Source organism: Ambystoma mexicanum, chromosome 1q, assembly GCF_040938575.1.
Source record: "Ambystoma mexicanum isolate Mex_15411 chromosome 1q, UKY_AmexF1_1, whole genome shotgun sequence".
NCBI lineage: Eukaryota > Metazoa > Chordata > Amphibia > Caudata > Ambystomatidae > Ambystoma > Ambystoma mexicanum.
Window position 1 is genome coordinate 402,799,458 of NC_090922.1, and position 27,157 is coordinate 402,826,614.

Below are 27,157 nucleotides of genomic sequence, written 5' to 3' on the forward strand. Positions count from 1 at the left end.
GTTCCTACCAAGTCCTGCTAGTCACTCATACTGCTGTGCTGGTAGCGGGTCGTAAGAACTGGATCCATGCGACGCACACCAAACGGATCCCACAGCCCGTGCCATACGATACAGAAGATACAGAATCCCTTCCCACTGCTGTAACTAGCGTGCCTGAAACAGCAACAACCAACAAGGGAGAATCGGAGACCGCTCCAGAATCCGCAAGGCCAAACAAAACAGCCATCTTGTCTCAGCACTCCCCAACAGTGGAACTTCCGGATCAATCCTTTTCTGATCCCATTTCCGTTCATTCGAAACTTCCAGGAGGAAGTGACAACACTTTGTCCTCACTAGAAACTGTGAAATATAATTTGCGTCTGAGGAAATAGACGTACAGCACGGTCTGACTGTGCGATTGAGAAAATCATTTGAGGGCTTGTCTTTTTGGCCCGATTGTACGGAAGGATTCTGTTGGCTGAGGGTTGTGGGAAAGACATTAAGAAGACACGCGACTGGAATCGCCAGCAAACGAACAATTGGTGTTTTTTCGGTTGAAGACTACAATGCCTGCACCCGCTACCGCTCGTACTGAACTTTTAGATAAATATGTGACTAGCAGAGACAATAATCAAGCATGTAAAGGGACCCCCAAAGTGCATTGTTGCCTTTTTGTGATAATTACTGGATTTGTATTAACTGTTGGTTTTGGGCTATGGTATCTGGAGGAAGCATATCCGCTAGAGGACTTTTTACCTATTGTTATCCCCACTCCTTCCGTGCAATTGCATACTTTATCACCTAGAGATTCTTTGCATAGACGGAACTATCAGAATAATACCCTTTTGTTAATTATGAATGCCACTCATGCAATTTTAAATAGAACCAATTGCTGGATCTGTTCACATTTACCGCAACATGGGGATAAGTGGCTAGGTTGGTATATTCATCCTTTACCTTTGACAACTGCCCGTTACGCTTCTCTTAGAGCACTATTCTTTGGCCGATGGAATGACAGCATCTCAGGGAACTTTGATGGTACAAATTTAAATAGTTTTGAAAAACATGTTTTGATGCCCCTGGGATGCTCGCTTTTTGCAAATAGAAGTAAGCCAAACGTTGCTTCTGTTAGGCCCTCTGATAGATTGTCTCGTCCTTTTCAGTCTTTAATCTCTTTCAAAATGGCTCCTATAGGAAATAAGGATGCCATGCCTCCATCTTATTCTGTTAACCATAGCCCCGATTCAGTATCCTTCTGCCTACAGAGGAATGGAACACGGTCAATGGGTAATTTTAGAAAGTGCGCCAATGTTGCGAATTTGACTAGTGAGAACAGACCTCTGTACGTAGGTGAACCTGTCTATTTTGTTTGCGGTGATGTGGCATTTCCATGGTTGCCCAGGGATTGGCAAGGAACCTGCTATTTAGGGATTCTACTACCTGGGGTATTTATTGCCAGTACTGCAGAGATTTCGAAAACTCGTCCACCACGAGATATGAAAGGGGATACTCCAGCGCAAACTCTAGGAGACATCATGAAATCCTTTGGGCCATTTTTTGGGCAAATTACGAATTCAGAAGATATCAGGGGACTAGCGAGAGTATTGGAAAGAACCATCAACCGGACCACTGACATACTCTATAATATGACGTTAGAACAGAAAGCGATAAGGTTAGTGGCTCTTCGGAACCGGATGGCATTAGATGTCATTCTGGCCGAGCGTGGAGGAGTATGTAAATTAGTGGGGTCCGCTTGCTGCATTTACGTACCAGACTCCTCTCCAACGATCTTTAGGGCTATCCAAAATCAACATGTTCTTAGTTCAGAAGTACATGTTCATGAGGGAAACTGGGAACTTAGTGCATGGTTTTGGGACCTCCTACGGTCATGGGGATGGAAGTTATTTTCGGCCCTGCTGATTATCTTGGGAAGTTTTCTGTTTCTTTGCTGTTGTATACAGTGTCTCCCTAGTATATGCTCAGTATTAGGGGGATGTTGTGTGCAAGCAACAAGTGTATTAGGGCATAAAATATACGCCCCAGAGAAGGTTTCCAAAGAGTATGTGTTAAAAGAAACTCTGGTGTCTGATCTAATGGCAATAGATGTGTCAGAAAATGATTCGGGATGTATAGATGTTGAAATATGGAGTTAGTTGCAAAGTGATTGAAGGTAGTTTAGCGCTTGGCATAGGCCAAAAGGAGGGTTTGTTAGAACTGATATAATATTGTTTTGTTCTCATTGTATATGTTGGCCTATGCCCAGTCGCTTTGCGAGGAAATCCGTATTACAAGGTCGTGACCTCAAGTGAATCGAGCCTCCATTTTAGGTTAGAACCGCCATTTTAGTTATTCGTGCAAAGTCACCCTGTAGTCTAAAATGGCCGTGTTGTGTGCTCTTTTTCTTGCTTTAACCTCTCCAACCTCTGTAGGAGAGTTAATATCCAACCTGCCTTCAGGCTACATGTTAGGGTCATGTAGACCTTGTCCTTCGTTGACCTCGGGATCAGGGGATTACTTGAATTAGCGATGTTAACCTACAAGTATACGAGAACAATAATGCTATCCTATTACGACATGCAAAACATTTGTTTGATCTGTATTTAAGCAATATGTAAAGAGTGTAATGTTAAATTAAAGAATAATAGTGTGTGTTAGTAAATGTATTTAAGAGTAAACCACATGCACGAGATATGTAAATTAGGAAACAAACCTGGAGTGACCCTAGCCCAGTGTATAATTAACTTATAAGAGGCTGGACATCATTATAACAAACTGTATAAATATGCTGATGTCCAGCTAGCAAATTCTGCTCACTGCTCACATTGAACCCTGCTGGTGGTCTCTGTGATGTTGTGACAGCCAAATAGCTATTTGTGTACTTTGTTCAATACTGTTCAGTTTTTGTAATAAAGATTCTGGGAATCTTTACAAGCCTGTGTCGGTGTATTTTCCTTTGCATGGTGTAAAAGCCTTAATATTGTATTTTTCTGATTCCACAGTTACGCCAGTGCATGGTATCATACCATAATGACTGTGAGCTGACCTAAGTGTGATTGAAGGCTTCTGTTACCTCAAAAGCATGTGAACGCAGATACAGAATCATACAACATAGTATATTTCCTTCTCTTGTGATGTACTGATATATTACGTATGACTCATTGGAGCACATCCAGGTACTTATGTGCTTTTTCTGAAATGCAAAGTCATTACTAGCAAACAAAACAATTCACTGGTGTCATTGGGCCTCATTAGGTGTGTGGCGGCCGCGGAATGAACGGTGCTGGTAAGGGACCAGCACCGTTCATTCCGGGCTGCCAGATTACAAGGTCTGCAGAGGGTCCCGCTTTGGACGCCTGGCCAGACCACACGTGCAGAGCGGGACCCGCTAGAAGTCCAGGATGCTAACAACGGACCTGTCATTAACCGGCCCATTGTTAACATCCTCCCCATTCCCATTGAGCCCTATGGGGGATCAAATGGGAATGGGGACATACCGGGTCCGGGTCCCACAAAAGGGAATTACTGGGCCCTCCAAGGTCAGAATGGCCCGGTAAGTCCCCTTTTGTGGGATCCAGACCGCTAAAAACGGCATGGCTACCTCCAAACTTGTAATGAGGCCCATTGATTTTGACCAGGTGAGGGAGAGTACAATTAGGGAGGGGCTGGGTAATAAACCCATAATGAGGCTGCCGGTAGGCCGCTGGTAGCACCGGTGGCCTACCGGCAACCTCGGCTTACCGTTACTGCTGTCTGGTATCCCAGTTATACTGGAATATTATGGGCTATGGTGGAGGGGTAACTTCCCATTCCGTGGAGTACCATAGAACTCCACAGGAATGGGAAAACTGAAGCACCAGCACCGTTTGTAATGGTGTCAGTGCTTCAATGAAAAATCTGCCGTTAGGGGATTGTACTAACGGCTGGACAGGCCTGTCGGTAGTTCACTACCTCTAGCGGCAGACTTCCAGACTGGCAAGCTTATAATGAGGGTTCAGGTCCAGTTACTATGCAAAGAGGGCATCCTTTATAGATGTCATTGATAGACATGGATACGGAGCTTCAGACTCAGGAAAACTCTGAACAGTGTAAATCCATGGATGTGGGACCCAGCAAAGCCCACACGTAGAATACATGGAAGAAGAGCATTTGGGAACTCTGTGAGCCTGCAATTGTACAGAAGCAGGAGGTGGAGCATCCTCTTCTGGACTCGAAGCAATGAAGAGGCAGAGGGTTCAGGAATCTCTGTGAGCACTCAAAGCTATAGTAACCAGGGTGGTGCCACTTCCTGGGAAATGGAAGGACTGGGATGTAGATGCCAGAGGCATAGGGACCTGGAAAGCTGCCATGGACGGAGGGAACATAGCTGTGGAATAAAACCATTACTGTTGTTATTATTATTTTTAGTTTGTGTGGGAAGTTATCTGTTATACTTGCTTTGCCCATACCTTACAAAGTACCTAATAAATCTTGTAGAATTAAACCACATGGTCATAGCATATTTCTTTGTCCATTTGTGGCACCTGTCATTCCTTACTTTGGCACGAATTAGATGGACATTTTCTTGCAGCAGGATTCCAAAAATGATGTGTTTACCAGAATGCATGTTGTTAGTGGTTCACTCTCATTGCTCCAACAGATCCTGTAGGCATGGTTATCTTTCACTGGCAATGGGGTTAGAGCCTTGACACAAACATAGTGGCTTAGGGAGATGGAATAACGGGCCAGAGTGCAGCATCATAGGTTAGCTGTTGAACTGGTGAACCTAGGGGATTCTCTGTTTAACTCCACCATGCACCACATCAAGGAACATTTGATGACACCCGGCCCACATGGCCGCCTCACTTTCATCTACTAAGCCAAACGATGGTATTTCATAGGAGTGCCTTCCTCCTGGTGTGTGCCATGCCCATAAGCACCTGGGTACGCTGGAAAATCATATATATCTGTTCAACCTTTTGACCCGGTCTGGGTATTTATAGATATCATATTGCAATTTGTATGTGTGGTAGTTGGGGTGATGGGACGAGATGTGTGAATGGATATTGGTTTATAGGTTGACTTAGCGCATTGTTGCAGTTATTTCTTTGTGATACTTGTCAAGTGAGGTCATTCTATATATATCATGAGGGTACCGATGTGTATTGTCTTTCAGTTGCTCCCGGCAAGGGCCAGGGCAGAGTTACTGTTGAATGTGCCTCCTACTTTATATCTCTGTTTATTTCATTGCTTTTCTGTGTGTACTGCCATTCTCCTTTTAACAATATGAGATGAGCATGTTTTTCTTGAGCGTCTACTGAGATACCTTGAATCTGACTATATCTGCTTATTACGATGTACCACTGACGCTTTCAACTCAGAACATGAGATGCATGTCTTTCTGTAGCAGGACCAATTTGTGATGTAATGGTCATTTTCATGTAATAATGAGTGGATTTTACTCTGATGCTAGAAATGTAAAGCATAAGTAATGTCCAACTTCATACAACGAGGTGACAATTCCCTGTGCATATTCACAATCTGCGTGAGTATATGATAATTATCAAATACCAATTGTTCCACCTCATCATGAAAGATTAAAACTGCACTGTTGTAGCACCCAAAATGCACGGTAATTCATGCAGGTGTAATTTTAACGTATTACATAAGATACAAAGAACTATACCCTGATTTTGACTCACACAAGTCCTCAGTTGCTTGTGATCATGTCGGATTAATGCTAACCAAAATATACCCATTCCTTCTTACACATATCACTAATATGTCAAGTGATCTACTCATAAGGGTTTGAGCCGTTTGGCTGCTGCAGCATGTCACGCGTAACAATGCTGTGATATCACTGCACACGCCCAAACAGTATAAACAATTGAAACCAATAGTGCACGCGTGCTCAATAACGCGGGTGCCCATTGTAAGGAAGGCATGGTATCAACAGTAAGACAGACACAAGTGACCACAGTTCAACGGTGTTTATTGAACTTCAAAAAGGGTTTGGAAAATGCCTGTCTAATCCTAAATCTAAACATGAGAGCAAGCTACGACCATCAAATAATAATAGCGCAGTCCTAGTGGTGTCTTCTCAAAACAAAAGGGCCTATAGTAAAAAACCTCTTGCCAATCCTTACCTCTAAATACAAATAGTGTGGGAAACAATGTTACGTAAAAGAAAGAATTGTTCAAGAAATGATATGTCATGATATTCAGGTGGTCGGCCTCCCTTCCCCACGTTTTCAGTGTGGGACAAGGCAGCACACTCAAGCTTAGCACAGTCTATGGCTTCTCTCGCACGAGGGTGCAGTTCAAACAGCATCAGGGCTTCCATGCCCAAGTCTCTTTGCCTTTCAAAGTCTCTACTTTCAGATGGCCAGATGCAACGAAAACAAACAATACTTTTCTTTCCTCTTAGGATTTCACACATACTCAATTTCTCAGGTGATTCACTGTTCACATCGAATCCCACTCAGCCTGGCTCAGATCCCCTTTAACACAATACTCGTAGGATTTTCATGTATCCACTTTCTCGGGTGATTCACGGTTCACCCCAGACCCCCCTCAGCCAGGTTCAACTCCATTTCAACACAATGTTCAATCAGTCTCCCTCCGCTGGGCTCAGGCCAATGTTACTTCACTTTAACACAAACTTGCTTTAACCCAAAGCTTTCAATTGATCTACCCCGTTCGGGCTCGGACCAAGTTTTGTTTTTTTACTTTTATTTATTTGGCAATTTTTGCAGAGTTCAGTAGGTTACATTTGGCTTTCAAAGTAGAGAGAAAGGTGCATACATACAACAATTTACAACATGTGACAGACATGAGGAGATTGCTATGCATATAAGGTTTTACTCACTAGGTCTTCTCAACATATGCCTTTTCTTTGTTCAGAAAGGTATTGCTACCCATCGGAGGACAGGTAGTTTTGGAGTTCTGACCACCCATCTCTAGGGCCGGATGAGGGGGGTAGAGAGTTAATGTACACCCCCTTGCAGCTTTGGGCCCAGGTTAGTGCAGCTAGCCAGGTTTTAACATTGGGTGGCAGTGTCTGCTTCCATCCCTGAAGTATGCATTTCTTGGCAATCATGCAACCAATGTTCACACATATTTTGAGTCTCTTGTTTGGAAGATTGTCCGATACGCCAAACCGGACTCCCAGGCGGGTGTGCTCAAGATGGATTTCAACGATGTCAGATAGGGTTTTGAGAACATTGTTCCATAATGAGTCGAGTCGAGCACAAAACCAAACATGTACATGTGGTCGGCTGAGTCTGATAGACATCCGGGTACATCTTGAGAGATTTTGCTAAGTTTTGGGGGCTGTAATACAACCTATTCAACAATTTGTACTGCATTCACAGGAATCTAAAATTGAGGGAGACCTGTTTGGTATGTGCACACATGCGTTTCCATTGGACTTCATACAGAACCTCCCCCAAACTCTTGGACCAACCATCGCATGCTTTCGGGATCAGGAGGGGTTGTTTGTTTAGGAGCATTTTGCATAGTGTTGATAGTGTTCTGTGGGTGCCGCCAGAGTTAGATATGTACACCACCTCCTCAGTCTCCGGGGGTTCCAGTGGGTAGCATGGCCAAAGTGCTTGCACGGCTGCTCGCATCCTGTAATGTTGCATACATTACAGGATAAATTTCCCATGAATTTCCCATCCAAAAACAGGTCAGCTAGCGCCCTATAGCCAAGACGTTCCCAGTGTGCTATCAGTGCGGAGTCCCAAGTGGGACTAAGCCCGGGGAACCTCCACAGCGGTAGCCATTTATAGTATGGATATACCTTGGGATTGGTAGGTAATACATGATGCCAGGCCAACAATGTGGAGGAAACAGGGTCAAACAGGCAGTCGTCTTTATGCTTGCGGTCTAGGACGAGCATCCTGAGGTCAGGTCTGTCCGCCACCAGTCGCTCAAGTTTGACATGGGGTGGTTGTGACTTTTCTACGTACCAATGGGTGGCTTGTTGGACCTGTGCAGCTATCTAGTATAGATCGTACGGTAGGGTAAAGTCTAGCCATTTCTTTGGGACTGCCCCAGAGTACCACAAGAATTGCGCACAGAGTTGATGGAGTTTAGCAAAAAAGGGTTTGGAAGGCCAAACCGGGACATTGGCAAATATATATAGAGAGGTTTTGGCACTTGGGTAATTTTAATTAGGGAGAGCCTACCAGCCATTGTGAGAGGGAGAGCTTGCCATCTAGTCAGCCTGCCCACTATATAGTCCTCCGCTGCACCATAGTTTTCCCTCAAGAGGGCGGGCTTCTCCCCAGACACCTTAACTCCAAGGTATCGTATCCCGGTGGGGGACCAGTGTAGAGGGTGAGTCCTTCTGGGTTGCTTGGTGCCACTGGTGAGCAGGAACATCTCCGATTTGGTATTGTTTATTGTGAAGCCGGAGGAGTCCCCCAGATGGATTATATCCTGAAAGATGAGTTGAGATTTGTTTGGGGGTCTCTTACATAAAAAAGAATGTCAACCGCATACAGCAAAACTATCTCGGGCTTGTCGCTCAAGCGGATTCTGTGATGTAAGTGCGAGCGCAGATCATGTCTGTAATTGGTTCGATGGCCAGGTCGAAGAGAATTGGAGAAAGTGGGCAACCCTGACGTGTGCCCCTGATCAGCCCAAAGGGTTCGGATTTCATGAAAGTTCACTAGGACCATGGCTGTAGGGCATGTATACAGCAGTTTAATACATCAGAGCATTTTGGGGCCGATACCCAACTTCTCTAGAACCACCCATTGGTATTCCCATGTTAAATGCCATCTGGGCGTCTAATGTCAAGGCAGCTGCCTCAGCTGATGGGTCGATTCTTGCCATCACGTCAAGTAGATGCCTTATATTCAGTGACGTCGATCTGCTGGGGACAAAGCCCCCCTGATCACTATGTATGATATGGGGCATCAGTGGGAGGAGTCTGTTTGCAAAGACCTTGGCATAGATTTTGGTATCCACATTCATTAGGGAGAGGGATCTGTAGGACCTGCATTCGTCACCAAGCTTGTCAGGCTTCAGAAGGATAGTTATAATGAATTGTACAGGGAGGTGGGCAGGATGGGGTCAGAAAGCACCACCAGACATAGCTCAAGAAGGTGCGGGATTAGTAGGGCCAAATGTTCCTGATAGCATTCTGACGTGAGGCCATCTGGGACAGGGGCCTTGCCTATTGGCAGACCGGCCACAAATGTATGGAGCTCTTCCATAGACAAGGGGGATTCCAGAGCCTCTCTAGTTTTGGCGTTCAGCTGTGATAGGGGGATCCCATCCAGGAGGGAGTGTTTGTCTTGTGTGTCTTGTTGCTGCAATGCAGAGTATAGGGAACTGTAAAAGTCAGAGAACACTGTGAGGACCTCTTGGTCCAACCAATGGAGATTACCCTGTGTGTCCTTGATGCCATTCACCTGAGTGGTACCCTTCTCTGATTTGGCTAATCTATCTAGTGTCCTGCCCAGCCTCTCCCTCTCCCCATATTTCCTAGCTGCTTGTGGACATGAGAAGTAGCATACCTCCCTCAGGGCATGCGACTCAATTTGCTCCAATTCGAAGCATATCTGATCCAGCACTTTTGGGTTCAAGTGGTCGGAAAATATTCTTGTTCCAAGGATTTCAGCTTGGCTTCAGAGCGTTGGTGGTCCCTTCTGATGGTTTCTAGCACTCCAGCTTCCCACGAGATCGACATTCCCCAGATGTAGACCTTGAAGGCCTGCCAGCGCACCCCGGTGGAGGTTGCACCAGTCTCGTTACAGCCAAAATATGTTTCTATATCTGTGTGAATTCCTTCCTCAAATACTACATCTTGGAGAGATTTGAATTTAAAATGCCAGTTGCTACCGGACACAGGGGGTCTATCTGTTATCAGGGTTAACACCACCGGGGAGTGGTCAGAGCGAATGCGAGGCAGAATTGTGATTCCCCCTACTCTGCCAATCAGTGAGCTGGAGTTGAGGCACATGTCTATACGCAATGAGCTGTCATGCACTGAGGAATAAAATGTATATTGACGTTCTTGTGGATGTAGTAAGAGCCATGTGTCCTTTAATTCTAACTGTTCAATGTGGATCCGTTTGCCGTGACAGAGGCCAACGAGCTGTGCTTGTTCTGTCCATAGCCTGGTTAAGGATTAGATTCATGCCCCCCCATATGATGGGGACCCCAATATAACCTGTAAGTATTGCTGCCATGTCATAATAAAATTCAGAAGAATCAGTGTTGGGAGCGTAAGTATTAACCAGTAATAATTCAGTTTCATCTATACGACCATTCAGGATAACATAGCGCCCCGATGGATCCAGGTATTTCTTTTTTAAGATACATTTTACAGATTTATGAATCATTGTCATGATCCCCCTGGACTGGGTTGAGAATGAGGTGAAAAATCTGTTTGACCCCCAGGTAGGCGCAATGCCCATGGACACACCCTCACTTGCATGTGTCTATTGCAAGAGGATGACCTTGATCCTGTGTCTATTCATATAGGCCTTTTTTCTTGCATGCCTTAGTGGAGTTTGCAATCCGCTCTCATAGATATGGGTATTTGGGATGAAGCTCCACAGGCTTGTGGCTGTTAGTTGCATCCTCACAGATTGGACTAGTTACCATGTTGTAATCTGCTGCCAAAACATTTTCTCAATTTTTACCCCTATTTGTCCCGGTAGCGCAACAGGCACTGAAACAGTTGGCGGGAACCGGTAACAGATCGGCACCAGCTCCCACCCATCCCCCCTCAGTGTCCTCCCCAACCAAGCAGTGTGAAACCACTTTCAATCCCCATTTCCCTCCCGCAGCCCACCCCAACTTGGCCAAAAATAACAACCCCAATTCAGCATTGGTCTAAGCAGCTGCTTTGGGGCTGACTGCTGCCGCTTCGGACCCTGACACAGCATTTTTACCAGATTACGGGCCTCATTCCAACCCAGGCGTTAAGGGGTTTACGGCGCCGTAAACGGCGCCGACCCTTAACGCCTGATTACAAGGTCCCTTAGCGCCATGGTGAGTTTAACGCCTGCTTTTTGCAGGCGTTAAAATCCATGGCGCTAAGGGACCTTGGAGATAATTACGGCACCATAATTTACGGTGGCGTAATTATCTCCTTCCCCACTTCCATTATGCCCTATGGGGCAAAAATGGGAATGGGGAAGGGTAAATGGGAAATGGGGATTTACCGCCCCACTCACCTTGGAATGGGGCGGTAAATCCGCCAACCACCATGGCGTAAACGTAGTTTACGCCATGGCGGTAAAGGTACGACCCAGGCGGTAATTTACCGCCTGGGTCGTAATGAGGCCCTACTTGTCTAAATGTACATATGGTGGCAATGGGTTAATTGTTAGGTGCTATACACTCATCCCTGAGTCAGAGTTGGCTGAGATGTGGTGCCGATAAGTTCCTGATAGTCTGCTGTTAATCAACCTCATACATTTTGCCATGAAACTGAAATCGTAGACAGGCAGGAAATAGCATTGCATACTGGATGCCCCGGGGTTGAAGCATTTTCTTGACTCCGATGAATTGCCGTCCCTTACTTTGCACCAGTATTGAGAAATCCGTGAAGATCTGTATTATTTGGGAGCCCAAGCAAAGCTCCTTTTTTTCTCTGGCAAGGCGTAGGATATGGTCTCTGTCACGGTAGCTCAGGATTTTTGCAATGATGGGGTGAGGAAAGTCTCCTGGTTTTGGCTTGTGGGCAATTGCCTGGTGGGCCTGTTCTACGGCAAAGAAGGGGGAGAGTGCAGGTGTTGCGAGGAGCTCTTTGAGTAGGCTTTTCCCAGCCTGCTCCATACCCCCTGATAGTGCCCCCTCAGGGACCCCCACGATGCAGATCTTATTCCTCCTGGAACTTGATTCAAGGTCATTGCATTTGGAGCTCACCACTTTCACTTCCTTTAGCAGGGTTGACACTCTGTTTTGGAGTGCAATCATGGTGTCCTCTGTCGCCACGATTCTCATTTCTGCTTCAGTGATACGCACCACTTCTTTGGCGAGTTGCAACCTCATGAATGCCACATTGGCTGTTATATCATCCAGTTTCTCATGAACAACTGCAAAACCCTTGGCCATGGCCTCCATCATGTGGGTGAGATCTGGTGGGGGGGACATGGTAGGTAGTGGTTGGTCAAACTGAGGGATGGATGAGGAACCAGGATCCTCACAGGTGGCCACCTTTGCAAATGTAACCATTGCCCCTGTTTTTTGCCACTACCCACACCCTGGTCATGACTGATGGTCAGGGGGCTGGTTTGATAATATTCCCCCACGATGTAAGCATGAGTTCCCAATTGATATCTCCTTGTTGATCAGATGATGCTGGTGTCCCCAACTATATGAGGATTGCCACAATGTTGGTATGTATCAGGTGAGGCTGGTGTTTAGGCTGGAACCTCCAGGGAGTGCCGAGCGAGGGAGGTGGGCATGGGTTCCCAAGGTCTCACAGAGGGGAGCCCCACCGGTCCGACAGTACAGGTGCCTCAGTTATTGGTGCCCCGATAAGCCCCCAGGGGCAGCGAATGGGGCTGGTTGTTCATCCAGTTGGGATAAGGCACAGGGGGTCTGCCAGTCCAGACCACCACCCGCAGCGCTAGGTGTAAGAGTGCAGGATGCAAAATGGCACTGGTGAGTGGGCAGCAGGTTTTCTGGGAGGAGTACAGATGGATCTTCGTGGACTTGAGGGGTCTGGGGCCCAGAATCTGTGGAAGACGGTTAGTGCGTGTTCTGTCAGGTGCCCAGGGGCTCACTGGGCCATCCCACACACTTGGAAGCACTGGTTGGTACAGGTCCAGAGACAAGTAGAGTTATCGGTCGACCCCGATTTGGGTGTAAGCTTCTGTGAGGTGGCCGAGTGTGCTGTGTGGAGTTGCTGCCAGATCGGGGGGCCCAAGGGAGTTCGCATCTGTGGTTGTGGCCCAGTTTGCGGGACGCAGAGTCCATTAATGAGGGATATCAGAGCAGCGGGGCATTGGTTGTGGGGCGGGCACTCACTGCAGGGAGCATGGAGGTGCCCCGCAGCTGCAGGGATCCCCGGTGGTGGCCGTGTGTGACTCCAGCACCACTCTTGGTGATGGCCCACACTGTAGCTCCCACCAGCTTCACCGTGCCGGGCTGGGGACCGCTTCACTCCAAGCCATATCGTTGCCGGGTATCACAGCTCCTCCCCTGTAGCACGTATCCCGCTGTGGCACATCGCCTGCAGCCCAATTGTCTACACTGCAGACAGAAGATGTTCCCCACAGTCCAACGTACCAGGACAGAGGATTTCAGATCAAAAGAGTGGTTATTGCAGCTGCCACGCTGGAAGTGTGCGGGGCTGAGCTCATGGCTTGGAGACTAGGCAGTGCCCCGGGCTCGGACCTACTTTCAACTGCTTTGTCATCCACTTTCTTGTCATTACCAACATTGAAGACTTTCAATTGTGCACACAATTTGCCTGACCCATTGCAGGACCACTTCGATTCACAATACTTTGCCACTCTTTCACTTTGCCACCTCTCCATTAGATACCTTACAGAGGCCTTCAAATGAGCACACAGGCGGTGCCCGACCACTCTGTCAAAGATATTGTATCTAGGTTTCAAAGTTCAATCACTCATCTGTTGTTCACTGTTATTTGCGTTAGTTATCAAATGCTTTTCATACACTGTTTGCTTTTGCGCTCATCATACAATGTTGGCGCTTGCAACATTGGCTACAACACAGTCTGATATCGGTCTCCCCAACTCACTGTGTGTGTGGATTTCAATGGCGCTGCTTTGTTGTTGGAGAAAAGGACAGTGCCATGGCAGCTGCCGATTCTCCCCGTTTTGATTATCAACACAGCAGGGCCCCGGGAACCTCTGACACACAAGGCATGATTCTTCAGCCTGGTTTCCTGGTCTTACGCTTTCTATTCCCGAGGTTTCATGAAAGTAACGGTTCCTTGTTGAAAAGGTCAAGGGCACTTCCCTCCTGGCGCTCCCCTTCTGTTTTGCCATCTTTCTCCTCATGTTAAACTGACATCTTGGAACTGCTGCTTACCCGTGTGTTTTGCCTCACTAAGAGTGTGCTCTCGTGCTCCACCTTTTATCTGTGTGAGGAAGTGTAATGGGAGTCAGGTGTGCATGATGGTCAGTAATTGCCTGACCTGCCTGACCATTGTATTGGGACATGTTGCGTATACGGCTCAGGTGTTAGTCCATTTTCTCTCATAGCGAGCTGTCTATAAGAAAGTGTATTAGATTGTGAAGGGGGGCAGAGTTCCTAAGTATCCTACCTGGTAGGATGGGGTAAAGGTGTTACAGGGAAAGGGATACTGCGTCTCACCATCCGGTGTCCCACCCCCACTCCCTGAAGACCCCTCATCCAGGTGGTCCTCCCACACTGGTCCAGCCCCAGGAACTGGATCCAAAAGTGATGGCCATGTCCTGGCCACATGGATGACAGATTCCCCTGGGGACTAGCGGGTGAGGCACCTTCTGGTTTCTCACACCATGCAGATGTCTCCTGACAGGATATCTGCCAGATACTATAGTAGGTGAGTCTCTCTCTTACTAACATGTTACTGGCTTTCTGCTCAAGACATAGGTCCTGATTTTCAAAAGTATGTTGACTCACCTTTTGTTAGCACACAATATTACAATCGTGACCCGGCTAATGTCAATACCTATTGAATAGTGTGATACTTATTTCAGAATCCGATACTATTTTCGAATCAACACCAGCCATTTGGGCAAGAATCTTAGGGATGAGCCATTGATCAGGTAACTTAACTGTTTACCAAACTGAGGTAAGATAAGGATAATCCCTCCACAAAATCAGAGGGGGACTATGTTGTAAATATAATACCACTGATAATATCTATCCTTTCAGCAATTGATGGTTAACCAAGAAATGTTCAGAAGCACGACATACCAGAAGCGATTACAACAAGGGGTAATCTATTAAGCACTTCTAATGGTCAGTCCTAACCTCAACAGAGTCATCACAATTATTGGACTCTACTATTAACTAATAATTTTTACAACTAATATTGCAGATCACCCTAACCTGATACTAGGGTGAGTTACATTTTAAAGTACCATATTTGTTCTAACAAAGAACTAACCAATCTTTAATCGGCTAATAGTTGACAAAATACATGATAAATCTGGATGCGGTTATACCAACACCAAATTTAAAAACAACTCTAATGGACTCATAATTTAAGGGACCCACTATACCAATGAAATATCCACGTATGTACCGTCATTTGGGTACCTCAAACGTGCACAGTAACTATTAATAAGCATGTTGTATGAAAGTAAGCTCAGCATTAAATACCGCCCAATCATGAGACATGAAGCAAGTGTCTCATGCTTTAAGCCAATTATTATGGTACCAACTACTATAATATCACTTTGAGAAATGTGGGTGGTTGTAAGGTGGTAATCAAGGGTGTTTGGTGACTACTGTCAGATGTGTGCATTCATCAACCCAGTTATGATTTATGAGGCTAGATTGTTTTCAACTTAGCCTTTTATACACACTTGCAGATTTTGTACTCACACATTTGAGGGACTCTGGGTTTCCTCCATCGGGCTCTATATGGCTTTGTAAATGGTCAAATCTTTCTTCCTGAGTTCACCTCTATCTATTTGTCATTTTGTGGCTGGCAGAATATGAGCGTTTTTTACTTTTGTATCATTTCAATTGCATTCTATTTTGTCAAATGAATTGTGGGAAGGGGACTTTAAAAAAGGAGACCTCCGGATTGTTAATCCATACATTTGAAGCATGACTGGAGAAAGTAGAAAGAGTTGGTTCATGCAAAAGAGTCACAACAATTTGAAAACCAAGATGAACAATATGATCAAACTTGCAGAACATTCTGTAATGGCCTACAGAGTGACAATGACATGGTGAAAGATGAACAAGAACAAGTGGGCTGGCAGGACAAAAATAACATTTCAATGACATGTCACCTCGGTATCCGTGGAATGAGAAGAGTCAGATTGTATACAAGTCAGAATAGTACCAGAAATAAAGAATATATTTACCATCAACTATGAAAGATGCAATCTATTGGAACAAGTGACAGAACTAAATTCTGCAACTATGGACATAAAAGACAGGATCAAGAAAAGCAACATATAGTTCTTTGGGATCACATTAGTATGTGAAAAAAGAATGACCCATCCAAACTCTTGTAATGATGACTCATTAAACTGTTACAAAGTTACTTCCAACCATTGCTGGACATGCATCATGCCCAATGTATATGTAACAGGAATCCAAGAGAGAAAGAAGAAGCAAGATCACTCCTGGGTTAACACACAAAATGCTTCAGATAATCCTGATGAAGTTGTCAAAATAGAAATCCTTGAGATACTTGGGGGAACCAAGACTTTCATGTCAGCACAGAAGTCTTCCAAGATGTTAGGACATACAAAATACATGTTTGTTAGATTAGTGTGCCGGGCCACACAAGTTAAAAGCCAGGCAAGGACTCCCAAAACTGACAATAATGAGGATTATATTGAACAGGAAGACCAGGAAATTCCTAGACCAGAAAGACTTTTTTAACTCTCAGAAAATCGAGACATGGACACATCAGAAACAGCATAGAGCTAATGCCAGATACCTGAAAAGGTAGAATGCACCATTGATGCAAGGTTGGAAGCATGATGCATCCTGGGGGAAGGCTTTGATACACCAGCAAAACTTGGCTAACCAAAAAAAGGAGATGATAAAAGAAAATCAAAATACACATCAGAGGTACTCACTGAAGGTGTAAGCGATGAAGTAAAAGTACTACAACAAAAAATGGAATGAATGAAAGGACTTTCACTTGAACTGAGTTGGTGAATGAAAAATAGGACAACAGAAGTAAGCAGATGGTGCAATCTGCATCTGGAATAGGTCAGTAACTTCCAGGACTCCAAAACATAATGTTTGTGACCGCTTGATTAATGGAGTTCAGGGCCCTTATTTCTGAGGGGCAATGAAGGATGCCAAGAAGGTGAATGAAGAAAACATGTGCACCCATCTAAGACCAAAGGCTGATAGCTAATCAAATTCATTTAACAGTTGTTTCTTCTTTGTATTTAGAAACTGTTGTCATCCTTACAAAATAGAATATATAGGTATGCTGAGTCCTGTGCAGTAATAGCTTGGATGCATGAATATGCTCCAATTTATTGGATAAAAGGGAAATTAGTCTGGAAGTGAAGGTTATAGATCAGCCACTGAAAGTAACACAGGATGACATTACCTTTGATATAGAGAGGAGAGGGGACTTCTTTAAGTGGAAGTGAGTACTGAAATAAATTGAAATGAAGAGCAAGTCAAGGAATCACACATGACAAGTTCAAAAGTATGGAAAATCAAGAAGAATTATGCAGCAAATGTGATCAGCAGCAGAAATGATGGTGAATCCATATATAGAGTTGGTCTACTGGGGCAAAACAAAAATAATGAATAAAAAAAAAATGCTGCTCACATGCATTACCTCAAAGATACTGAAAAGTGAAGAAAAAGGCTAGTATTAGAACAAGTAAAGATTATGGGAGGCACTGTCTAAATCATCTCGATCAGTGATGCCACCATTGGCAGCAAAAATGACTCATCAGTCATTTGATTCAAATTATTTATGAAAAAGCACGAAGATCTCTATGTCCAAGCAGTGATTGGGACATGACCCAAGGAAAAGTATATAAAAAAGTAAACACATCTTCTTATCTTCTTAGCCTTGGATTTATGTGTTCTTTTATTTCAAAACATGTTTTTACCTTCTTACTTTGCTATTTTAAACATAGTTCATGAAATTATTCTCATCTGTTAATTCCTCCCCTGGATATGATACATCCTTAGGTTCACGGTCTCCTCTCTACTGAATGTATTAACAAATGTTTTCAAAAGTAACCAACCAAAAACAAGCAAAAGACAGATCGGATTCCATCAAATTTATTATCCTAATTTCTCCTCCTCATCATAGCCAATGCGTATTTCGCTCATTACATGGTAAAATTAAACACCATTCCATTGAGCTTCTTCAGGTATATTTTCATTCAATTAAATTATGTGCCAACAATTAACTAACATTATAAAGAGAATGACCATGGATTACGGAAGAGAAAGGAAGAATCAAAAAAAGAAACAGAAAAAAATGAAAGTATTAGAATTAAATATCCTGTTCCATTAAAATGCTTTATGCCGAAAAAGTGCACATTGTACACTAAATATTCACATTACTCACTCATCAGGTTTTCAAATGTTATCTCAGATTCATGTCTTGTAATGTACTTGATGTTAATCTGTCACTCCTGGGCTCTAAAGTAATATAGCCCACATTATTACAGTTAATAATATATCTATTAGTCTTAAATAAAAATGTTAACAAAATGCATAATCAGTTCCAAACTTACAGCGGTCTCCCTCTTTTATTTCTTTCCAATGTTTTTTGAATTGTTGATTTCTCTCTTTGTTATGAACTTGATAAAGCACTAAAACATTTTGTTTTTGTTTAAATCAGTCTAAACTAAATTTGTATATACTGTAATACTGATTGTCTGTATATTTAAAAAAATTGCACTTCCGTTCATAAAGTAGTGTTTTACAAAGTAAATATCAACAATGACTTTCCAATTGTTAATGTTAATGTCTAAAATCATCTTCTCCTCTTTAGTAACTGATGTAACATTCATTATGTATTGCTCATTGAGGTCACAAAAAGTATGACTGATTATTATTAAGTATGTCTAAATGGATTTCTATTCTTTTCTTAGAGTTTGGTCGCTTGTTAGGTCCTGCACTGGATCATCATCCTGGTGGATTTTGGCATTCTGCTACCTGTGGGTGCCATTTTGATTCTTATATAGGTCCTTGTTCCCAATGTTAATAAAAAGAGGACTGGTATTGTTTTCTATCTTTCATTAATAAAGCTCCTTTCAAAACCACAGCAATGTGTAGGTATCACGTACTGGAGATTATTTATATTTTATCACGAAGAAACAGATTGTACAAATGTAATTTTGTTTTCTCATGGTGTCAGTTTGTTACTCACATATTTAAATATCAGTGGTAGAACATAAAAGGAAAAGGAAGAAAGGGGGTTTAGACAAAAACAGCAAATTATGGATTTGAACATACTGATTGAAAAACAAAACCAGAATTATAATTATAATGTACGTTTGACAACAAAAAAAGTAATACAATGTATAATAATTAATTTATAGAAAAACATCTAAGCAGGTAAATACATATTCAGTGAATATTTGTTGTCTTTTTATTAAAAAAAACTATAAAATTCATGATCTTGATTTAGACCTCTATCTTTTGTTTGAAAAAAGAAAATAATTATGGCTGCTTTCCTTACCAACACATTATCAACAACTCCCCCTTGTTCTCCAGAGTCAACGTTTCCTATTACAGCAAATCTCAAGCCATACATATTATTGTATTTGTGTTCATTGAGCCAATGCAATGCTACAGGACTCTTAATGTCTCCCATCTTGACAGCTTTTAAGTGTTCATGAATCCTGGTTTTAAGTTGTCGCTTAGTACAGCCCACATACAGTTTTTCAAACATTCTTTTCAAACAAACATTTTACTATTACAATTAATATGTTATAGAATCTTGTTCATCTTACCACTTATATTTGTTATTTGTGTGATGTTATTTAACACACATATTGCAATGTCCTGATTTGTGGAATCATTTTATTGATCTTAGTAACCATACCCCTTGCGCTTCATTTTCTTGTTTTCTAAAATGGTTTGGGATAAGTACATTTTGTAGGTCCTAGCTTTTTTATACTCAATTCTTGGTCTGTTGACTAGAACAACATTAATATCTTTATCATTAGTCAATATATTTCAATATTTCTATAATGTATTATAAATTACATGGCTATTAGCACAGTAAATAGTAATACATATACAGGAAAAGATGGGCTACCAATAGAAGATGATTAGAGATGGAGTATCAATGAAGGCAGAGTGTAGCAAAAAAAAAAAAGTGAAAGGCAGTCATCCCACACAATCTGAAATTACACTGGGACCCTGTGCAATGCAGCATTTACAAAATCATATCAATTACAAACAAATATCTCAGTCAATCTAAAATTAAATGGGGACCCTGCAAAGTGCCATATATAAACAGCCCATACAAGCCAAGTTAGCAAGTGGCTTACACCACAGAGCCTTTCTCTCTACTTTCTGGGGAACCATACAATGGATATATAAAGAAGAGATAACAACAACAAAAAAATAAAACAAAAAATGTGTGCGAATCCCATCCAAACCTCCAAAATGTTTTTGTCCGCAGAACAATTTTTTGTTAAACACATACTTTTATTGTAAATAGTAAAAGAAAAATATACCATCACATAAAAACCCACACCACATAAAAAGCACATATTGCGCAAATTCATACATACAACAATTTATTTACATTAATAGTGGAAAAAAACACCAACACCTAGGCCTAAGCATAAATCTATTATGGTTATGTAAACAGCCTGACATGTTTCAGTCCCAAACACAAATACTGGGACATTCTTCAGGGGCTTAAAAACCACAGTTCTACACAGATTTAGGAGTGGGAAAAGCTGGTCTCCTCATGGTAGCAACGCACCATAAACTGCTTCCAATGCTCAGTATTTTGTTTAATGCGTCAATGCAGTCATGCTCCTCGTAAATAGGACTGATATTAATTACATTAGGGCATCAGCAGATCACCCACACCAAAATCACTTTGTTTCGGCACAAAGGTTCATGCTAGCTGCAATACTTTTTAAGTCAGTAAAGACATAATCTTCCATTTCCAGATTCTGTGCACGATTCAGACCCTGCAAAGTTCACCAATTACAAAACCATATAAATTAAAACAAACATTTTAAAATACTGACCAAAGTGATGATGAACAGACAGAGGAAGGTGTGAGATGTAGGAAGGACACCAAGATCCACTTTCAGGTTCATTCTGTCTGTCAGATCTCAGTACAAGAGTTGTCTCTCCTGTCCGCTTTCATTCTATCACAGTTCATTTTACTTCTGTTAGAGTAAGCTTCTTTCAGCTTGTCACTCACTTTACTTGCTCACTTTCAGCATTCCCTGGGGCAGAGGGCCTTTCCTTAGACTGTGGTTGGTGGTAAGCAATAAGGGTCTTGGATCCTGGCTTTAATATGCCCAGGTATATCCTTTCGGTTCCTCCTTCGGCACTTCTCTTTTCTGCAAGCAGAAGGAGACAATCATCTCTCTCTTTTCATAGTTCCCACCGTCCTTTAAATCCCCTTCCGCAGTTGATTGGCCGAGACTTTCCCTCCTGCCACAACCACCCTCTCCCTTGGTGTCCTCAAATCCCTGTTGTTGCTGGTGAGATGTGGTGTCACGTGAAGCCCTGCCCCTCTATGTCCGCCATCTTTTCCTCTCCTGGAATGCCACCCTGGTGAGCTTGCAGTTCGCCATACTGCACTGGGAATCTGCCGTGACTGCTGCAGACCCCAACAGCGCTTGCTGCCTTGTGCTGCTGTTGCCAGCATGTGTCGCCCCAGCACAGTAGGTTATACTGCAAGTCATCAATGAATACATGTGCGATTCACCATTGAAGGACATCAAGAGATCACATGCATAACACAGCTTAATTGACAAATCAAGGGTGGGAAGGAGCCAAAGGTAGGAATATCATAAACCATAAAGAAGGCATTTGATATGATGGAATGGGGCTAATTTTAGTATCTAGATGTTAACCATAGGTCCTACATTAATTGAGAAAGTGAGCCTCTATTGTCAAAATCAATCAATGATATTCAGTTTTGGTGAGTTACACTCTAATCCATTTACAGGACATAGTGGGATGCTAGCTAAGTCTTAATACTATCCACCTTTCTACTTATCATTGCTATGTAACCATTATTAGAGTTCCCCGGATGAATGACAACATTAGAAGTATAATTATAAATGCAAGCATGGTGCACATTCATATGAGACGAGGATGATATTTGAACAGTTATTTTAGAGCAATAATTGTCAGCGTGGCACCTAATATCCAGGATTCGGGACTTTTTGCAGTTTTCTGGATATTAAATTAATTGGGGGAAATGTAAGATTCTGCCTGTGTCCAGAGTTACACTTCAAAAATGGGAGATATTCACTACTGTAAAAGAAACGCAAAGGTTATGAAGTACCCAGGAATTAAAAGGAGCAAATGACTTGAAACGTTGGAGAGGGCCGAGGAGAAGGTGTGGGAAAACATTATTGCAGATATGGTGAACTAAGAAAACATGCGGATGCCCACGTGGGGCAAATTCCACACAGTTAAAAGTGGTTAGACCTTCACGACTAAGTTATATATTTGCAGTGAACCAACTCATCATACCAAGACCAACGTTTAAAGGACTGGAAGGTGGTGTCTTCTGCTTCATATTGAGTGGCTTTCCGCCAAGGGGAGTATGATGCATAGTCATTTGAATAAAGAATCCAGCATCATAATGCTGACTGCCAGATATGATGCCCTTCTGCCTATCCCATCAACTATCTGGAAGGTAGTACATTATGTTTAGTACCTTGGAAAAGTCAATCTAATCAATTTGGAGAAACATTCTAAAGTGTCAAATAAAACAGTGAACTGATTTTTGTTTATGGAAATTTGGTTACCTATACCTTATATTGCAAAATAATAAAAAGAGTATGGCATGGAGTGCACGCCTGCATTCGGAAAAGCCAAAACGGGGTAATCTGAAAATTAATGCAAGTTCCAAACCTGTGAGGTGGAAGGGCTTGATGGACAAAAGTCCTTAAGACTGTAAGTGTTGTCTGGAAAAAGTGTACTATTGAAAACTTTAAGACACTTAAGGAGAAGCTTTACTTGCAAGGAACACGTAAGGTGTAAATGCATGCAACTGCCTGACCCAAATATTAACAACTTTTGGTAAAAAAGGAACATGCTTTTATCATTATACAACATTTTGTCAAACTGAGATGAGTACAAGGACATACTTTCTGATGAATAGGGAGCCACAGTTACAGAAAAAGCCAATAAAACACAACTTTGGAATCTAAAAACGAAATGCAATGATTTAACAGCAGATGGACTGTGAGGAGAATATGTAAGCCTCAGTGATCCACAGACAGCACTAAGGATGGAAAGAAACAAGGCAACATGTGTCTCAATATCATGGGTATGACAGTTGACACCTTGGAAACCAAGGTTAGTTCAATCTGGTCTAGATTCGTGCTGTGGCCATGCGAATAGGCACCAGAGTCTACTCGCCCATACAGTAATACTGGCTTATGATCCGGATGCTACTGGAAGAAAATGTTAAAGGTACCTTTGCAAACAGGCCTATTGTTCACCTGTTCCAAGAGTTCAAGGATTTGGAGCATTTGGAAAGTTCAGAAGAAGATGCCTGGCCACGGCCACGGCTATGCGGTAGACAAACAGTTTAGAATGAGGCAGAAGATGCCTGGCCACGGCTATGCGGTAGACAAACAGTTTAGAATGAGGCAGAAGATGCCTGGCCACGGCTATGCGGTAGACAAAGAGTTTAGAATGAGGCAGAAGATGCCTGGCCACGGCTATGCGGTAGACAAAGAGTTTAGAATGAGGCAGAAGATGCCTGGCCACGGCTATGCGGTAGACAAAGAGTTTAGAATGAGGCAGAAGATGCCTGGCCACGGCTATGCGGTAGACAAACAGTTTAGAATGAGGCAGAAGATGCCTGGCCACGGCTATGCGGTAGACAAACAGTTTAGAATGAGGCAGATGATGCCTGGCCACAGCTATGCGGTAGACAAACAGTTTAGAATGAGGCAGAAGATGCCTGGCCACGGCTATGCGGTAGACAAACAGTTTAGAATGAGGCAGATGATGCCTGGCCACAGCTATGCGGTAGACAAACAGTTTAGAATGAGGCAGAAGATGCCTGGCCACGGCTAGAGAATGAGGCACTGGCCCGAAGATGAAAAGCGCAAGGTCCACACGTGGACAGTGGAAATGACCAGGACAGTCAATACCAAAATAGCCAATGTAGAATACAAGACTAGGAAGAGCAAAGAAAAGGGAATGGGTGCTAACCTGCACATTCTGAGAGGAACCTGGGAAGATGTAGGTGAGAGGGGAGGAATATGCTCAGCAGAATATGGTCATAAGAACAATCCACAGCTCAGAGACTGGGAAGGAATGCGTTGGGGAGAAACTGAATGAGTGGGGGGGTGACCTAAACCTTGACACTATGGACTTGAGATTTGGTGCATCATTGAAGGCTATAAGACTGGACCCTAACTCTAGTTTAGATTTAAGCTCCGAGTTATGTTTGTGAAAAACATTTGCCTAATAGCATAAATAGCATATATATATATATATATATATATATATATATATATATATATATATATATACAGATAAATATTTGTATAGAAAATAATAACAATAGTTCATTTAGTGTTGTGTATTAGGTGTCCCTTAAGCATCAAGTATGAGTCAAACATATTTCATTGGAGTACAGCTAAGAAGAAGATGGCCTGTGAGGAAGGACAACCAGCTTGTGAGTGGTACTTGGTTATGTACCGACCCACTGACTACCCACAGCGAATCCCTTTGGCTATTTAGACCCACTACCTGCCCCCGCATGCCTAAAACACATCCTCCTGGGATCTATTAAGCTGATCCTATAAACCAGCAACATCCAACGTTGTCTTGTCAGTGTTCTTTTTAAGCAGACTTGTAAGAGGTAACAGCATTATTGAAGATGTAAATGCACTACTTCTGTAATACAAATGTCTTAACCAAGTGTGCCTTCAGCTTTTTGATGTGTGACCTTGCACTGAAGTCCTGTTAAAAACAAGCAATGACAAAGCCAGCTGCTTGGTCTCGTGTACATGTATTTAGGTAGGCATTTGCCAGGAATTGCTGTCATATGGCTAGGTAATCACACACATTTCCAGCTGTTGCCATTTTATGGTCAGGTAGAACTGGCATGGCAGTGTCGGGCAAATGTATATCCGAAACCTACACAAAAGGCAAAGATTTTGGATTTGACAATGCTTGTTTTTAAAGGATTCCGCTTGCTCAGTGTATCGGATCATGCTAAAATAACTGCATGTTTGGCATTGCTTTTTTTGAGAGGACTCATTAATCCCAGTTGTTCGTGGAGGTTAATATAAGGCATGTACAAGCTAATTTTTTTTTTTTTTAAACACTGCATGACCTTGACATTTCTCTCAACTGTTGCAACATTTCAACTTTTCTGTGAATCTGCCTTTCAAAATATGTTGACATATTCTGAGCTTTAGCAGGTGTGGACTCAGGCAGATGCACAATTGTGTCCTGGCTGATTTCCAAAAAGGTATATAAAAAAAAGGATACTTTTTTCAACTCGTATGTGCTTTTCTTGAATCTGTTCCTGAGCACGGTTTTGTTCACTGGTTCACACTGGCTCGGATATTATTTAACTTGGTATGTGTTTACCTCTGAGGCACCTGAACAAATTTGCTTTTCTCTATAGAATCAAATCCACAAGTCCTAGCTTGTGGTGTTCTGTTGTATAATTGTTACAGCTGAAAGCTGAATCAATATACAGATATTCTTTCCATAATTAAACATATCCATAATTAATCCAGGCATAACAAGACATGAATATGTTTAGTTGATGAATTATCGAGTTCATCCAGGTAACCAGATCCAAGGGGAAGTTTTCTCCATGTAATACTTAACCTGTATGTGCACCTCGTTCAGAAGGTTTCGATTTATACAGATGACAAATTCTCAGACAACATATCCAATTGTATTGCAAACGAAACGTACCTGAGGGTGGGGCTATACTACCTGGGTAGTGTAGAAGAACGGTTGCTCTTATCAGTTGGTGTGGGCATTCCAAAAATGCACTCCAGGCTGATGGGTCAGGTGACATGGCACCATGAAACTTTGCATGAATGGCGGTCAGGTGCAATCTTTGACAGGGACACGTTACATCATATCACGTGCAAGCCACTATATGAAAACCACTGTGTTATCATGTGTTGCATGTCACCCCTCCTAGGAAACATGGTACCTCCCAAGGATCTGTGTGTGGTCACATGGTGGTAACCATGTGACCAAGTTAATAAAAAGAACAAGCCATTTCCGGCTCGTCAGTCGATGCAAACCTGACTCCGGTGTCGTTCCTTGGTGCACCCTGCTGGTGCAGCACTGTATGCAGTAGGCCCACGGACGGTGCCCTGCACGAGGTCGGCGCCCCTGCTGGACAACGCTGCCCTCCAACTGGTGTAACCATGTGATTATGGCTGAATGGTGCAACCCCGGCTTGGGTGCCCCCAGAGCCGGGGCTGCTGTGAGCTGGGTGACCCCAGCCACGTGGTCTGGTCGGTGGTCCTGGGCGAGCAGGACGCCCCTGCTCCTTTGTCTGCTGCATGAGTGCAGCCCTGGTAACCCCTGTTGGGTGACTCCGACTATGGGTGAAGCCCGCCCAATGATCCGAGGCGGGCCCCCCAACAATGGCGACGAAGGCGGTCCGCGTCCTGCGAGCCGAGCTTGCGGGCGGCAGGGAGCCCGTGTGCATGATGGCGGCGGTGGCCGATCTGCGGGTGGCCCAGGGCACATGCTGCCTGTGGGCACGGGCTGCCTGGTGCCCGCAAGATGGATGCGGCGTCGGCCGCTGAGGAGGAGGAAGGAGGTGTGGCCGCAACACAACGAGGCCTACACCGCTGGATGTTGTACGCGCTCTGAGGGGCGGAATATGGAGGTGAGGTGACCGAGGTGAGCTGCTGAACAACTGTGGCTCTCACCGTTCGCATGCCACTCCAGCGGTAGCGCCGAGGCCAGCTGGCCTCTCCCCGAGAGAGGGGAAAACAAGGAAACTATGCTCCACACCATAGCATTAAAAAAAAAAAAAAAAAAAAGAGGGAAACCGCTCCGCACGGGAGCGTTCGAAAAAGGAAAAAATAAGGTGGAATGTAGCGGAGGCCAGCGGTGGGCTCTACAAGACCGAAGGAGGTGGGCATGGCAGTGATGATAAAAAGGGGCCGCTGAACAGCTAAGGTGGCCCCGATGAAAAGCGGTGTCGGCCATGACACTGAAGGAGTGCAGGGGCTGCCAAACAGCTGTGGCGGCCCCCAAAAAGAAGGCGGGCCCATCACCATCTGGGCTCGCGATCCGGTGCACTCAAATAAAAACGAAACAGAGGACAAAGGAAGTGGCGTAAAAAAAAAAGGAAAGCAATCAGCGCCAACGGGGA